The 15,830-nt window shown below is 41.8% G+C and overlaps 1 long non-coding RNA gene across 2 annotated transcripts in view; it reads left to right on the top strand.

Moving 5' to 3' along the window:
- Positions 1-15,830, top strand: part of LOC143665025 (uncharacterized) — a 143,935-nt gene that overhangs the window by 34,471 nt on the left and 93,634 nt on the right. The window contains exon 3 of one of the 2 annotated variants that reach the window (XR_013166713.1): positions 99-232. This is a non-coding gene — a long non-coding RNA (uncharacterized LOC143665025). Of the gene's footprint in view, positions 1-98; positions 2,685-15,830 lie in introns of those variants that run through there. The other variant, XR_013166712.1, reaches the window with a different exon arrangement.

A 15,830-nucleotide genomic window follows, 5' to 3' on the forward strand; every position in this document is an offset into this window, starting at 1 on the left:
TTTTATAGTCTTAATTCTAATGTTTAGGCTTTGATCCATTTTGAGTTAATTTTTGTATAGGGTGTGAGATATGGATCTTTTTTCATTCTTTTGCATAGGGATATCCAGTTCTACAAACATCATTTATTGAAGAGGTTGCTCTGTTCCAGATGGATTGGCTTGACTACCTATGGAAGATTGATTGTCCATGGATGAGAGGGTCTATTTTTGAACACTCAATTCAATTCCATTGGTCAGTATATCTATCTTTATGCCAGTACTATGCTGTATTGACCACTGTAGCTTTGTAATATGCTTTAAAGTCAGGTAGTTTGAGACCTCCCACTTCATTTTTCTTTCTCAAGATATTTTTAGCTTTTCCAGGTACACTGCCCTTCCAAATAAATTTGGTTATTGGTTTTTCTGTTTCTGCAAAGTAAGTTGTTGGGATTTTAATTGATATTGCATTGAATCTATAAATCAATTTGGGTAAAATTGACGTCTTAACTATATTAGTCTTCCAACCAATGAACACAATATGCCTTTCCATTTATTTAGGTCTCCATAATTTCTTTTAGCAAGTTCTTACAGTTTTCTGTGTATAGAGGTCTTTTGTATCCTTAGTTAAATTTATTCCTAAATATTTTATTCTTTGCTTGCTATTGTAAATGGAATTTTTTCTTGATTTCCTCCTCAGATTGCTCACCACTATTGCCTAGAAACACTGCTGATTTTTTGGTTATTGATCTTATCCCCTGCCACTTTGCTGTACTCATTTATTAGCTCTAGTAGCTTTGCTGTAGATTTTTGGGATTTCCAACATATAGTATGTCATTTACAAAAAGTGAGAATTTTACTTCTTTCTTTCCAGTATGGATGCCCTTTCTTTCTTTTTCTTGTGTAATTGCTCTGGCTAGAACTTCCAGTACAATGTTGAATAACAGTGATGTCAGTGGGCATCCTTGTCTTGTTCCTGATCTTAGAAGGAAAGCTTTCAGTCTTTCCCCACTGAACGATGATGTTAGCTGTGGGTTTTTCATATATTCCCTTTATCATGTTGAGAAAGTTCCCTTCTATTCCTATCCTTTGAAGTTTTTTCATCAAGAATGTTGAATTTCATCAAATGCCTTCTCCACATCATTTAAGATGGTCATATGGTTTTTCAGCTTTGATTTATTGATATGGTGTATTACATTAATTGATTTTCTCGTGTTGAATCAGCCTTGCATACCTGAAACAAATCACACTTGATCATGGTGTGTAATTCTTTTAATGCAAATCTTTTTGATTTGCAAGTATTTTGTTGAGGATTTTTGTGTCTATATTTATTAAAGAGATTGGCCTATAATTTTCTTTTCTAGTAGTATCTTTGTCTGGCTTTGATAGTAGGGTGATGTTGGCTTCATAGAATGAGTTAGGCATCTTTCCCTCCTCTTCAGTTTTTTTGAAGTGTTTGAGCAGGATTGGTGGTCATTCTTTCTTGACAGAATTCACATTTGAAGCCATTTGGTCCTGGACTTTTCTTTTTTAGGAGTTTCTTGAAGACTGATTCAATCTCTTTACTTGTGATTGCTTTGTTGAGGTCATCTATTTCTTCTCTATTAAATGTTGGTAGTTCATGCCTTGCCTTTCCAGAAAGTCATCCACTTCATCTACATTGCCTAGTTTATTAGCATATAGTTGCTCCTAGTATCCTCTCATTACCTCCTTTATTTCTGCGGATTGGTGGTTATGTACCCTCTTCCATTTCTGATTTTATTTATTTGCATCCCCTCTCTCTCTCTTACTCTCTTTTTTGCCCACCTAGCTAGGGGTCCATCAATTTGATTGATTATCTCTAAGAAACCAGGTTCTGATTTTGTTGATTTTCATGACTGTTTTCATATTCTCGATTTCATGTGTTTCTGCTCTAATCTTCGTTATTTCTTTCCTTTTGTTTGCTTTTGGGTTAGTTTACTGTTCTTTCTCTAGTTCTTCCAAGTGAACAGTTAATTCCTTGATTTTTTTTCTCTCTTCTTTTGGGCATTTAAGGCAACAAATTTCCCTCTTCACAGCATCCCATAAGTTTTGATATGTTACATTTTCATTTTTATTTGCCTCGAGATATTTACTTATATCTCTTATAATTTCTTCCTAGACACACTGGTTATTTAAGAGCGTATTGTTTAGCTTCCATATGTTTGTGAATTTTTTTGGCTGTCAGCTTGTTATTGATTTCCTGTTTCATTCCATTATGATCTGAGAAAGTGTTTTGTAAAATTTAAATCTTTTTAAATTTATTGGGATTTGCTTTGTGACCCAGCATACGGTCTGTCCTTGAGAATGGTCCATGAGCACTTGAGAAAAAATGTGTATCCTGCTGTTGTAGGGTATAATATTCTGTAAATGTCTGTTAAATCTAGTTCATTTATCATATTATTCAAATTCTCTGTTTCCTTGCTAATCTTCTATCTAGATGTTCTATCCATTGATGAGAGCAGAGAATTGAAGTCTCCATCTGTTTTTGGTAGAGGTATCTACTTATCCCTTCAGTGTTATTAGTGTTTGCCTCATGTATTTTGTAGCAGTCTGGCTTGGTGCATAAATATTTATGATTGTTATGTCTTCTTGTTGAACTGTTCATTTTATTAATACATAGTGCCCTTCTTTGTCCCTTTTAATTGTTTTACATTTGAAGCCTAATTTGTTGGATATTAGTATAGCTCCCCCTGTGTAGAGAGCCGCTTTCCGGGTTTGGCCTAGTGGACACGCTGCAGCCTGCTCTAGAGTTCCCCCCGCCCATCGAGTGAGCCAAGATGGCGCTCACATCCTGCTTCCGCAAATGACGCACACGCCCACCAACCCTATCTTCCAATCACCTCTGTATACGTGGCACTAACCTATTGGGTTTGGGCACAGTATATAAGAGGTTACCCGGACGGGGTGGGCGGAGACAACCCACAGGGAGCCGTGCCTGACGGCCGCATAGAGGTTGTTCCCCCGCGGGGCATCTTGTCCCGCGCGGAACCTGTAACAGAGAATGCAAGCTTAACTCCAGTAAAGGTCTGTGCTTACAACTGCTGCGTGTCTTGGACCTGTGTTTCTCACCAGCGCGGATTTGTCTGCGTCTGTCTCTCTCTCCCTCCTGTTCCCTCCGCCGGCCGGGGACCAGAAGCTGAGCGAGAAGTCGCGGACAAGTGGTGGCCCGTACGGGGAACCCTTCTGCTGCCTTTCCCCGAGCTGGTGAGGACGCGCATCCTGAGTTCGCAGCGGACTTCCCGCGCTTGATCACCGCGAGAAGGTGAGTGCTTCTTATTACGTGAGAGTTAAGGCCCGCGGGCTTTCAGGTAGCCCCGGGGACTCGGAAGAGCTCTCCGAGTGATTAAAGTACAGTGCCGACTGCAAGCATGGGGCAGTCAGGAAGTTCACCTTTGTTAGCTCCTTTAAAGACCCTTTTGAAGCAGTGGGGTATCTCGGTTAGGAAGAGTTCCCTCCTGCGGTTCTTAGACGATGTTGCTGCTTTTGCACCTTGGTTCGCCCACTCCGGGAGCCTTAGTCTGCCTTCTTGGTTAAAACTTGGTAATGACATAGAACGGGCGCGCCGGACGGGCCTTTGTATGGACCCGATCCTGGTCCCTATCTGGGAAACCGTCCGTGCTTGCCCTGAGGCAGAGTCTACTTCAGGCCTCAGTCCGTCTCCCGCCCTGCTACAGGCACGGCGCGCGCTCCAAGAAACTCAGTCAGCTTCGTCTGCGGACGGCTCCTGTAAGGGCAAGCCGCCGGAGTCAAACGCCAGTTCAGACAGCTCTGACTCAGAGTCAGATGGCGATGAGACCAATGGGGCAGACGCGCCTCCGCTGATCGATTGGGAGAGGCCCCCTGTCTCACCCACGCAGCCTTCCGCCCCGCCAGCGCCTGCTGCAGGGGCGCGGCGGCTTCCGGTGAATGGTTTTGGTGATCTCGCCAAAAACCCTCACCACGGGCTCCCTCTGGTGGCCGAATCAGGTAATTACAGTGGCTGCTCTCCAACTTCTAAGCGCTTGTTAAAAAGAATGGGATATGTCCCCGGCAAAGGCTTAGGAGCCTCATTGCACGGGCGCGCAAGGGCTATACAAGCTGTCTCCAATTCTGACAGACGAGGCCTGGGTTTTTCCTAGGGGCCACTGAGGGGAGATTCCCACCCACACCTATAAAACTAAAGTGGAAGACCAGTACCCCGGTGTGGGTGCCTCAGTGGCCATTATCACAGGAAAAACTGTCAGCATTGCATACTCTAGTGTCTATACAGCTAAAAGAGAGCCACATCATTCCCTCTACATCACCTTGGAACACCCCTATTTTTGTCATAAAGAAAAAATCAGGCAGATGGAGATTGTTACATGATTTAAGAGCCGTTAATAATTGCATGGAGTCCTTAGGACCTGTTCAGATGGGGTTGCCCCTTCTCTCAGCTCTGCCAGAGCATTGGTCTATTTTCATCTTAGACATCAAAGACTTACTAAAGAAACAGAAAGGGGGAATAGGTCACGGCCTGTCCCCAAAGGCTCAACTGTCTATAGCCTTGTTTACGTACAATTTTTTAAATGAAAATTCACAGGGAATGACACCTGCCCTTCAGCATACTACTCCGAGTCCTCCACATAGAGGTCTAGTCCGTTGGAAGGATGTCCTGTCAGGACAATGGCAAGGCCCTGACCCAGTGCTCAGTTGGGCCAGAGGCTCTGTTTGTGTTTTTCCCCAGGAGCCAGGACGTCAACCAGTGTGGGTTCCGGAAAGACTGGTGAGAACCGTGACATCGCCCGAGGAGGCCACGGAGCTGTTGCCTAAAAAACCAACAAGCCTCCAACCAGAGCCACCAGATCAGGCCTCCAACTCTGCTGATGACGGCGGCGACTGACGAGATAGCAACGAAAACGCCGGTCACCCTTCGATTGTTTAGAAGGGGGACCAGTTTTAATAACCCCCGTTGCCTTCGACCTTTCCAAACTGGGCGAGACTGTACAAAGTCTGTGGAACCGAGTCACCTCATGGTTCTCTTGGCCCAATTTGACTACTTGGATTCTCGTGGCAGTGGGACTATTAGTGGGCTTAGTCACTGTTAAATGTTTGTTAGAACGCTTGTTCCAGACACAGCAGCAACTACGTGTTTCTACCATGTTAGCTATGTCTTCCCAGTCAAATGTGGGTGTGCGTCCCTCCTCGATAGATAGCCCGTCTGAATCACCTGGGGCAAAGCTCTTGTCAGCAAGGTTTGTTGCAGGCTCCCTGGCCACTACCCGTGTTTAGCTAGGCACCAGAGGCTGTTAATTTTGCGCGCCTAGCCGCCTCGACGGTGGAGCTGCGGCCGCAGTCCTGGCCAGACTGGGCTTGGCTCTAGCCATTGCACCGAGGCCTCCGCAGCGTTTCCTATGCCCTGGCTGTCGCTCTCATAATCCCCGCTTGACCCAGTTGCGAGGCGAAGCACTGCAGGGAGAAGTCACGTGGTATCCAGTTCACGGACTCTCCGGTCTCTATATGAGGTGAGCATTCTGGTCGGTGCCAGAGGCTCCGTCGTGTGATGACGCGAGCCTAGTCCAGACTCCCCAAAGCACCAAACTATGTTGTGAGCCACTCAGGCCCACGGGAGCACCATCATCAATAGAGACACTGGGTACAAGAATACGGTCTACGGACCATGCCTCTTATAAAAACAAAAAGGGGGAGATGTAGAGAGCCGCTTTCCGGGTTTGGCCTAGTGGACACGCTGCAGCCTGCTCTAGAGTTCCCCCCGCCCATCGAGTGAGCCAAGATGGCGCTCACATCCTGCTTCCGCAAATGACGCACACGCCCACCAACCCTATCTTCCAATCACCTCTGTATACGTGGCACTAACCTATTGGGTTTGGGCACAGTATATAAGAGGTTACCCGGACGGGGTGGGCGGAGACAACCCACAGGGAGCCGTGCCTGACGGCCGCATAGAGGTTGTTCCCCCGCGGGGCATCTTGTCCCGCGCGGAACCTGTAACAGAGAATGCAAGCTTAACTCCAGTAAAGGTCTGTGCTTACAACTGCTGCGTGTCTTGGACCTGTGTTTCTCACCAGCGCGGATTTGTCTGCGTCTGTCTCTCTCTCCCTCCTGTTCCCTCCGCCGGCCGGGGACCAGAAGCTGAGCGAGAAGTCGCGGACACCCCTGCTCTTTTCTCATTGTTGTTTGCATGAAATATCTTTTCCCAGCCTTTCACTTTCAACCTATTTTTGTCCTTGGGTCTGAAATGAGTCTCTTTTAGAAGAGCATATAGATAAGTCCTGTTTTTAATCCATTCTGCCAGTCTCTGTCTTTTGATTGGGGAGTTTGATCCATTAACATTTAATGTTATTAGGGTAAAGGCAGTAATTTCTTCTGCCATTTTGTCTTTTGTCTTTTATATGCCATATCTAATTTTTTTTCTTTTTACCTTTACTGATAATTTTCATTTCTAAACTGTTCAGACCTCTCCCTTCTATCTTTCTCTTGTCTGCTCGTAGTGTTCCCTTTAGCATTTCTTGTAGAACCAATCTTTTTTCTATTTTTTTTTAACATTTTTTATTGTATAGTATAGCATATATACAAAGCAAAGAAATAAAGCAATAGTTTTCAAAGCACTCTTCAAAAAGAGGTTACAGGATAGACCCCAGAATTTGTCATGGGCTACCATATGATCCTCTCATATTTTTCCTTCTACCTGCTCCAGAATATCGGAGACTAGAGGGCTTAAATACTTTTTTTTATCATCACAATCGACTTTTTTTTCTCCTTCTTTTTTTGTGAACAATAACATATATACAAAAAAGCTATAAATTTCCAAGCACAGCACCACAAGTAGTTGTAGAACATATTTCAGACTTTGACATGGGTTACAATTTCACAATTTTAGGTTTTTACTTCTAGCTGCTCTAAAATACTGGAGACTAAAAGAGATACCAATTTAATGATTCAGCATTCATATTCATTTGTTAAGTCCTATCTTCTATGTATAATTCCACTGTCACCTTTGATCTTTCCATACCTCTCTTTAGGGTTGTTTTGGCTGTGGCAATTCTGAACTTTTGATATTGGAAGGGTCTGTCACTAATATGGGGTAGGGAGATGGAACTATCTGATGTACTGAAGAGGCTGTGCTAGCTTTCAGGACTTATCTGGACCAGGGACCCATCTGGAGGTTGTTGTAGGTTTCTGGCAAGTTACTCTAGTGCCTGGAACCCTTGTGGAATCTTATAAATTGCCCTAGATGTTCTTTAGGATTGGCTGGAATGGTCCTGGTTGGGGATTGGCAGGTTATGATAGGTAGCAAGGTCTACCTGAAGCTTGCATAAGAGCAACCTCCAGAGTACCCTCTTGACTCTATTTGACCTCTCTCTCTCTACCACTGATATTTTATTAAGTATACTTCTTTTCCTCCACTTGATCAGGGTGGAATTGTTGATCCCATGGTGCCAGTTCTGGATTCATCCCTAGGAGTCCTTCCCACATTGCCAGGGAGGCTTTCACCCCTGGATGTCATGTCCACATAGCGGGGAGGGCAATGATTTCACTTGCAGAGTTGGGCTTAGAGAGACAGAGGCCACATCTGAGCAACAAAAGAGGTCCTCCAGAAGTAACTCTTAGGCATCTTATAGGTATGCTATAGCATATAGCATATAGCTAAGCTTCTATACTACCTACATAAGCTTCACAAGAGTAAGCCTCATGATCGAGGGCATGGCCTATTGATTTTGGTGTCCCTAAAGATTGACACAGTATCAGGGGATTCCCTATCAAACTAAGGTTTAATAGTTCTATGGTCTTTCTCCCCTCCCTCAGGGGACTTCACCAACACTTTTTTGATTATCTGCTTAATATACTCTAGGATGTTTCCAGGCATTACAGTAATCTATACAGGATTAAAGGACTTCTTTCTCATTCTGTGCTCTCTGTGTTTCAGTTGTTCAAATGAGCTGTACAGATGGGTTGAATTAGATTATGCACTACAGAAAATTTCAGTTCCAGATCAAATAAATCTTTCTTCTATTGGTCTCAAAGAGTATGTGAGGTTCTAAAATATAGACACTGTCTTCCTTACCCCTATGTTCTAAATTACTTTAACCCCAGCCTGTTCAGCTTGGTTCTTATCTCTAAATATCAGGTTATGTATATAAAACAGGCTCTCAAAATCCAGAAATAAAAGTTACCACTCCAGACTTAATGGGTCTGCTCTAAAAACTTAGAATCTAGGCCCCTGTTTTGTTATAAGCATTTTCTAAAGGTGTCCATAACATTGTTTTTTTGTTTCTGGCTTATTTTGTCTCACCAAATGTCCCACGTTGCATGCCTCACAACAACGTTCCTTTTTGTAGCAGCACAGCCTTTGTTCATAAATATACACCATCGTTCACCATTCTACTTCTCTGTCAGTACATCCTTCAGCCACCTGCATTCACTGGGCATCATGTAGAGGGCTCAAAGTCCATAGTCCATCAACGTTCTCAATTTTAGATAGTTTCACTGTTCCCAAGAGACAGAAAACCAATAAAAACACCCTCACAAAATAGGAGATCTAAACCTCCTCTTAACTCTTGTCCCTCATCCCATTATTTACCTCTGTTGTTGCTGTGGTAGTGCTGGTGGTTTCCTTTTGATTATAGCTCATAGTGTGCAATAACTGTTTTCCCCCTATACCCTTTATTTAAACACTTTTTATACAAGAATCATGTCTTTGAAGTAATTCTTACAAGAACTCATTCATATTTCTAGTGTGAATCAGTGGGTCACATAGGTCTATACAACACCTTTCAATCTTGTCCATCTTCGATATGGTAATATTACTTCTAGACCCACAAGAGAATCACCTTCACACCTATCTATTCCCTTACATTGGAGTTCAACCTCATTATTTAACAGTTCATCCATCTCTAGCTTCTATGTATCCCTAAGTCCCCTGTATTCTATATTATGTCTCTGATTATACCTTTATGCTGGTCATAAAAGTGGAATCATACAATATCTGTCCTTTTGTGTCTGGCTAATTTCCTCAGCATTATGTCCTCAAGGCTCATCCATCTTGTCATGTGCTTCAGGACATCATCTTGTCTTACTGCTGCACAATATTCTATCAGATGTGTATACCACATTTTCACATTTTGTTGATCCACTTGTCTGTTGCTGGGCATTTGGTTTGTGTCCATCTTTTGGCAACTGTGAATAATGCTGCTATGAACATCGGTGTTCAAATGTCTGTGTCATTGCTTTCAGCTCTTGTGGGTATATACCAAGTAGTGCTATTGCTGGGTCATTAATATTTAGTTTCCTAAGGAACTGCTAAACAGATTTCCATAGTGACTGCACCATTGTATTTCCCACCAGCACTGTATAACTATCCCAGTTCCTCCATTCTTTCCAACGTTTATAGTTTCCTGGTTGTTTAATAGCAGCCGTTCTTGCAGATGTGAGGTGGTGTCTCATTGTAGTCTTGATCTGCATTTCCCTTATAGCTAGGGAGAATGAGCATTTCTTCATGTGCTTTTGAGCCATCTGTATTTGCTCTTCAGAAAAATGCCTATTCATAGCTTTAGCCCATTTTATAATTGGATTGCTTGTTCTTTTGTTGTTGAGTTGTATGATATCTTTGTATATACAGGAAATCAAACCATTGTCTGATATGTGATTTCCAAATATTTTCTACCCTTGAGTTGGCTGCCTCTTCACCTTTTTGACAAAGTCTTTTGAGGTGCAGAAGCATTTGCTTTTGAGTTCCCATTTGTTTATTTTTTCTTTTGTTGCTTGTGCTTTGGGTGAAAAGTTTAGGAAGCTACCTCATATTACTAAGTGTTGAAGATGTGTCCCTACATTTTCTTCTAGAAACTTTAAGGTGCTAGTTCTTATATTTAAGTATTTGATCCACCTTGAGTTAATTTTTGTGTAGGGCATAAGATAGGGGTCCTCTTTCATTCTCTTGGCTATTGATATCCAGCTTTTCCATGACCAATTATTGAAAATACTATTTTGTTCCAGTTCAGAGGATTTTGGGGCCTTGTCAAAAATCAGTTGACCATAGATTTGGTGTTCTATTTCTGCACTCTCAATTCAGTTCCATTGGTCAGTGCTTCTGTCTTTGTGCCAGTACCATGTGTTTTGACCACTGTGGCTTTATAATAGGTTTTAAAGTCAGGAGTGTTTATCCTCCCACTTCTTTCTTCTTTTTTAGGATGCTTTTAGGTGTTTGGGGTCTCTTTCCCTTTCAGATGAATTTGGTAGTTAGCTTTTCCAAATCTTCAAAGTAGGTTGTTGGAATTCTGATTGGTATTGTGTTGAATCTGTAGATCAATTTGGGAATATCTTTCCACCTATTTGGATCTCCTTTGATTTCTTTTAGCAATGTTATGTAGGTTTCTGTGTACAAGTCCTTTATATCCCTAGTTAAGTTCATTCCTAAGTTTTTTATTCTTTTAGTTGCTATTTGGAATGGAATTTTTTGGAATGGAATTTTTTCCTTAAGTGACTCCTCAGGTAGCTCATTGCTTGTGTATAGAAATGTTACTGATTTTTGCACATTAATTTTATATCCTGCCACCTTGCTGAAATTGTTTATTAGCTCAAGTAACGTTGCTGTAGATTTCTCAGAATCTTCAAAGTATAGTGTTGTATCATCTGCAAATAATGAGTTTTACTTCTTATTTTCCAATTTGAATGCTTTTTATTTCTTTGTCCTGCCTGATTGCTCTAGCTGGAACTTCTAGCACAATAGTGGTGACAGTGGGCATCCTTGTCTTGTACCTGATCTTAGGTGGAAGGCTTTCAGTCTCTCTCCATTGAGTATGATGCTGGCTATCAGTTTTTCATATATTGAGGTAGTTACCTTTGATTTCTACCTTTTGGAGTGGTTTCATCAGAAAAGGATGCTGAATCTTGTCGAATGCTTTTTCAGCATCGATCTAGATGATCATGTGATTTTTCCCTTTTGATTTGTTAATGTGCTGTATTACGTCAATTGATTTTTTTGTGTTGAACCATCCTTGCATTCCTGGTATACACCCCACTTGGTCATGGTGTATAATTCTTTCAAAGTGTTGTTGAATTTGATTTGCTGATATTTTATTAAGAATTTTTGCATCTATGTTCATTAGGGAGATTGGCCTGTAGTTTTCCTTTCTTATAGCGTCATTATCCGGTTTTGGTATTAAAATGATATTACCTTCATAAAATGAGTTAGGTAGAGTTCCTTTTTCCTCAGTTTTTTGGAAAATTTTGAGCAGAATTGGTGTTAGTTCCTTCTGGAATGTTTGATAAAATTCTCCTGTGAAGCCATCTGGCCCTGGGCTTTTCTTTGTAGGAAGATTTTTGATGACCGATTGAATTTCTTTACTTGTCTTGGTTTGTTGAGATCTTCTATTTCTTCCTGAGTCAGTGGTATCTTGTTTGTGTGTCTCCAGGAATTTTTCATTTTCATCTAAGTTGTCTAGTTTGTTGGCATATAGTTGTTGATAGTATACTCTTATGATTTCTTTTATTTATTCAGGGTCTGCAGTAATGCACCCCTTCTCATTTCTGATTTTATTTATTTTCATCCTCTCCCTTTTTTTCTTTGTCAGTCTTGCTAGTGGCCCATCAATTTTATTGATTTTTTCAAAGAGTCAACTTTTGGTTTTATTGATCATTTCTATTGTTCTTTTGTTCTCCTATTCATTTATTTCTGCTTTAATCTTTGTTATTTCTCTTCTCCTATTTGTTTTGGGGTTAGTTTGTTGCTCTTTCTCAGGTTCCTCCAGGTTTGTGGTTAAGTCCTCGATTTTTGCTGTTTCTTGTTTTTTAATATAGGCATTTAAGGCAATAAATTTCCCTCTCAGCATAGCCTTTGCTGCATCCCATAAGTTCTGATAAGTTGTATTCTCATTTTCATTCATCTCCAGATAGATGCTGATTTCTCTAGCAATTTCTTCTTTGACCCACTGGTTGTTTGAGAGTGTGTTATTTAATCTCCATATATTTGTGAATGTTTTCATTCTTTGGTGTTTTTTGAGATCCAGCTTCATCCCATTGTGATCAGAGAAAGTGCTTTGAATAATTTCAATATTTTTAAATTTATAAAGACTTGTTTTGTGCCCCAACCTATGATGTATCCTGGAGAATGTTCCATGAGCACTAGAGAAGAATGTATAATCTTGTGCTTTGGGTCCAATGACCTATATATGTCTGTTAGGTCTAATTCATTTATCAAGTTATTTAACTTCTCTGTTTCCTTGTTGATCTTCTGTCTGGTTGTTCTAGCTATAGAGGAGAGTGGTGTATTAAAGTCTCCTACTATTATTGTTGAAACTACTATCACCCCCTTCAGTTTTGCCAATGTCTGTCTCATGTACTTTGAAGCTCCTTGATTGGGAACAGAAACATTTATGATTATTATATCTTCTTGGTGAATTGACCCTCTAATTAGTATATAGTGTCCTTCTTTGTCTCCTATGATGTCTTTACATTTAAAGTCTATTTTGTCCAATATTAGTATAGCTACTCCTGCTTTCTTTTGGTTACAACTTGCGAGGAAGATCTTTTTCTGTCCTTTCACTTTCAGTCTGTTTGTATCCTTGTGTCTAAGATGAGTCTCTTGTAAGCAGCGTATATCTGGATTATGTTTCTTAATCCATGTGCTGGTTTGAAGGGAAGTATGTCCCCTAGAAAAGTCATGTTTTAATCAAAATATCATTATGTAAAGGTAGAATAATCTCTATTCAATACTATATGGATGAAACTGTAATCAGATCATCTCCCTGGATGATGTGATTTAATCAAGAGTGGTTGTAAACTGGATTAGGGGATGACATGTCTCCACCCATTTGGGTGGACTTGATTGGTTTATTGGAGTCCTATAAAAGAGGAAATATTTTGAAGAGTGAGAGATTCAGAGAGAGCAGAGAATGCTGCAGCACCACAAAGGAGAGAGTCCACGAGCCAGCAACCTTTGGAGATGAAGAAGGAAAATGCCTCCCGGGGAGCTTCATGAAACAGGAAGCCAGGAGAGAAAGTAGCAGATGATGCCTTGCTTGCCATGTGCCCTTCTAGCCGAGAGAGAAACTGTGACTGTGTTCGCCATGTGCCTTTCCAGATGAGAGAGAAACCCTGAAATTCATTGGTCTTCTTGAACCAAGGTGTCTTTCCCCAGATGCCTTTGATTGGACATTTCTATAGACTTGTTTTAATTGGGACATTTTCTCAGCCTTAGAACTGTAAACTAGCAACTTATTAAATTCCCCTTTTTAAAGTCATTCCATTTCTGGTATATTGCATTCCAGCAGTTAGCAAACTAGAACAATCCATTTTACCAATCTGTATCTTTTAATTGGTAAATTTAGTCTGTTAACATTCAAAGTTGTCATGGTCAGGTTCATGTGTCAACTTGACCAAGTGGTGGTACCTGTTTATCTGGTTGGACAAGTGCTAGCCTGTCTGTTGTGATGAGGGCATTTCATAGAATTAAATCATGATCATGTCAGATGCATTCACAGCTGATTCCATTTGTGATCAGCCAAAGGGGAGTGTCTTCTGCAATGAGTAATGCTTAATCTGATCACTGGAAACCTTTTAAGGAGGATTCAGAAAAGACAGGCTCTTCCTGCTTCGGCTGGCGAGCCTCTCCTGTGGAGTTCATCCAGACCCTCCATCGGAATCGTCGGCTTTACAGCCTACCCTGCAGATTTCGGACTCTGCGTTCCCATGGTCACATGAGATACTTTTATAAATTTTATATTTGTAAGTGTTCCCTGTTGATTCTGTTTCTCTAGAGAACCCTAACTAATACAAAAGTTATTACCGAAAAGACGTTTCTTTTTTTTTCTTTTTTTTTTTTTTTTTACATGGGCAGGCACCAGGAAATGAACCCGGGTCCTCAGGCATGGCAGGCAAGCTGAGCCACCATGGCCCGCCCGAAAAGGCGTTTCTTGATTCCACCATCTTATCTTTTTAATTTTATTTGTCAGATCTTCATATTCTTTTCCCTCTTTTCCTTGTATTCTTTAAATTACCCTTAGTGGTACTCTTCAATTCAGTGCCCTCCTCCTGACCTCTCTCTCTTGTCTTTTTTTTTTTTAGCCAACAGAACTCCTTTTAGTATTTCTTGTAGGGCCAGTCTTTTATTGACAAATCCTTGAGGACTTCTTTGTCTGTGAAAACTTTAATGTCTCCCTCAATTTTGAAGGACAGTTTTGCTGGGTACGGAATTCTTGACTAGAAGTCTTTCTCTTTCTGGGTCTTGAATATATCATGTCATTGCTTTCTTGCTTTCGGGCTGCTAGTTGAGTAGTCTGAACTCAGTCTTATTTGATTTCCCTCTATGTAGATTTTCTCTTGGCACTTTCAGGATTTTCTGCTTCTGACAACATTTGACAGACTGATTATTATGTGCCTTGGGGATGGTCTATTTGGATTTATTCTGTTTGGAGTTCTTTGAGCTTCTTAGACTTGTATATTATGTCCTTTATGAAGGATGGGAAGTCTTCCCCCATTATATCCTCAACTGTTCTTCCCAGCCCTTTACTCCTCTCTTCTCCTTCTGGGACACCAGTGATTCTTATATTTGTGCACTTTGTTTTGTCTGTCATTTCCCTGAGTTTCCATTCAATTTTTTCCATCTTTTTTGCCATTTGCTGTTTTGAGTCTTCAAAATCAATTTTCCTGTCCTCTGTATCACTTATTCTTTCTTCTATCTCTTCAAATATGGTATTGTGTGTTGGTGACCTTTATTTGGTCAACAGTCTTTAATCCCTGTGATTTCCACTATTTTTCTATTTATTCTTTCAAATTCCTCTTTGTGCTCTTCTACTGGCTTCTTGATATCCTTTATGCCATTTGCTATCCCACTTATTTTATTAAGTAGAGTCATATGAACATCTTTGATTAGTTGTTCCAACATCTGTGTCTCTTCAGGTGTTTTAATTTGGTCATTAAGCAGGACTGTGTCTGTCTGCATTGTGATATGCTTAGTGATCTTATGCTGTCTTCATGGCATGTAGATATCTTGATTGATTTATTTTGGGAGTTGATTTCTTTCAGTAGTCTAAGGCTTTGTGTCTGCAGGATGGTTGTACAGGAGGGAGCAGGGCAAGGGGGTGGAGCACTCAGTATGGTGATTTGTTTCAGGGCAGTATGGGCACAGGTTGGGGATGTTACACTAGTGCTTGTGAATGTGGGTGCCCAGCAGCCAGAGAGGATGTAGCTGTGCAGGTGCTCTGGTCTGGGGAACATAATCCTGGCGTGTGCTGGTCTAAGGCATGGTGCCATTTGTGTGCATGCATAGAGCTGTGGCAGCAGGTCAGCATTACGCCTTCTGAACTGGGGGCAGATGTGACCTGGCTGTGTAGGTTGGCACTTTCTCAGAGCTGGGAAGTGAGGGTGAGGGCTGTGCACATGCACGGTTCTAGGACTGCTGTAAGGTGCAGTTCCCGGAGCTGAATGATGTGATTGGGGGCCCATGTGCATGCGTGGGTCTGGGAGTGCCATAAACGCATATGCTGAGCTCAATGAGGGTGGGGTGAGGCTATGCAACCCTATGGGCGGGGGTGGGGGCAGGAATAGCCTAGGTATGGAGGTTAGTGCTGGCAACCTTGATGCACTGGTAACAGCCTGCAGGGAACAGGGAGGGGGAGGTAGTGCTTGGGAGGGGTGTAGGAGAGGTGGGTTGGGCTGCACTTGAGGTGGGGGTGTGGGCCAGTACATGCAGTGGTGGCTGATGGGGTGGGGGTGCCTGGAGCATGGGGAATGGGAGCTTGTGAGGGGGTTCTGGTGTGTGGGGTGTGGGGTGAGTTACCAGTCATTGGGCTGCGCCGGTGAGGGTAGTGTGCCCAAGGTATGTGGCCTGGCTTACTTCCTAGTCCCATGTACCCATCCAT

The sequence above is a fragment of the Tamandua tetradactyla genome, chromosome 20 (genome assembly GCF_023851605.1).
Source record: "Tamandua tetradactyla isolate mTamTet1 chromosome 20, mTamTet1.pri, whole genome shotgun sequence".
Taxonomy (NCBI): domain Eukaryota; kingdom Metazoa; phylum Chordata; class Mammalia; order Pilosa; family Myrmecophagidae; genus Tamandua; species Tamandua tetradactyla.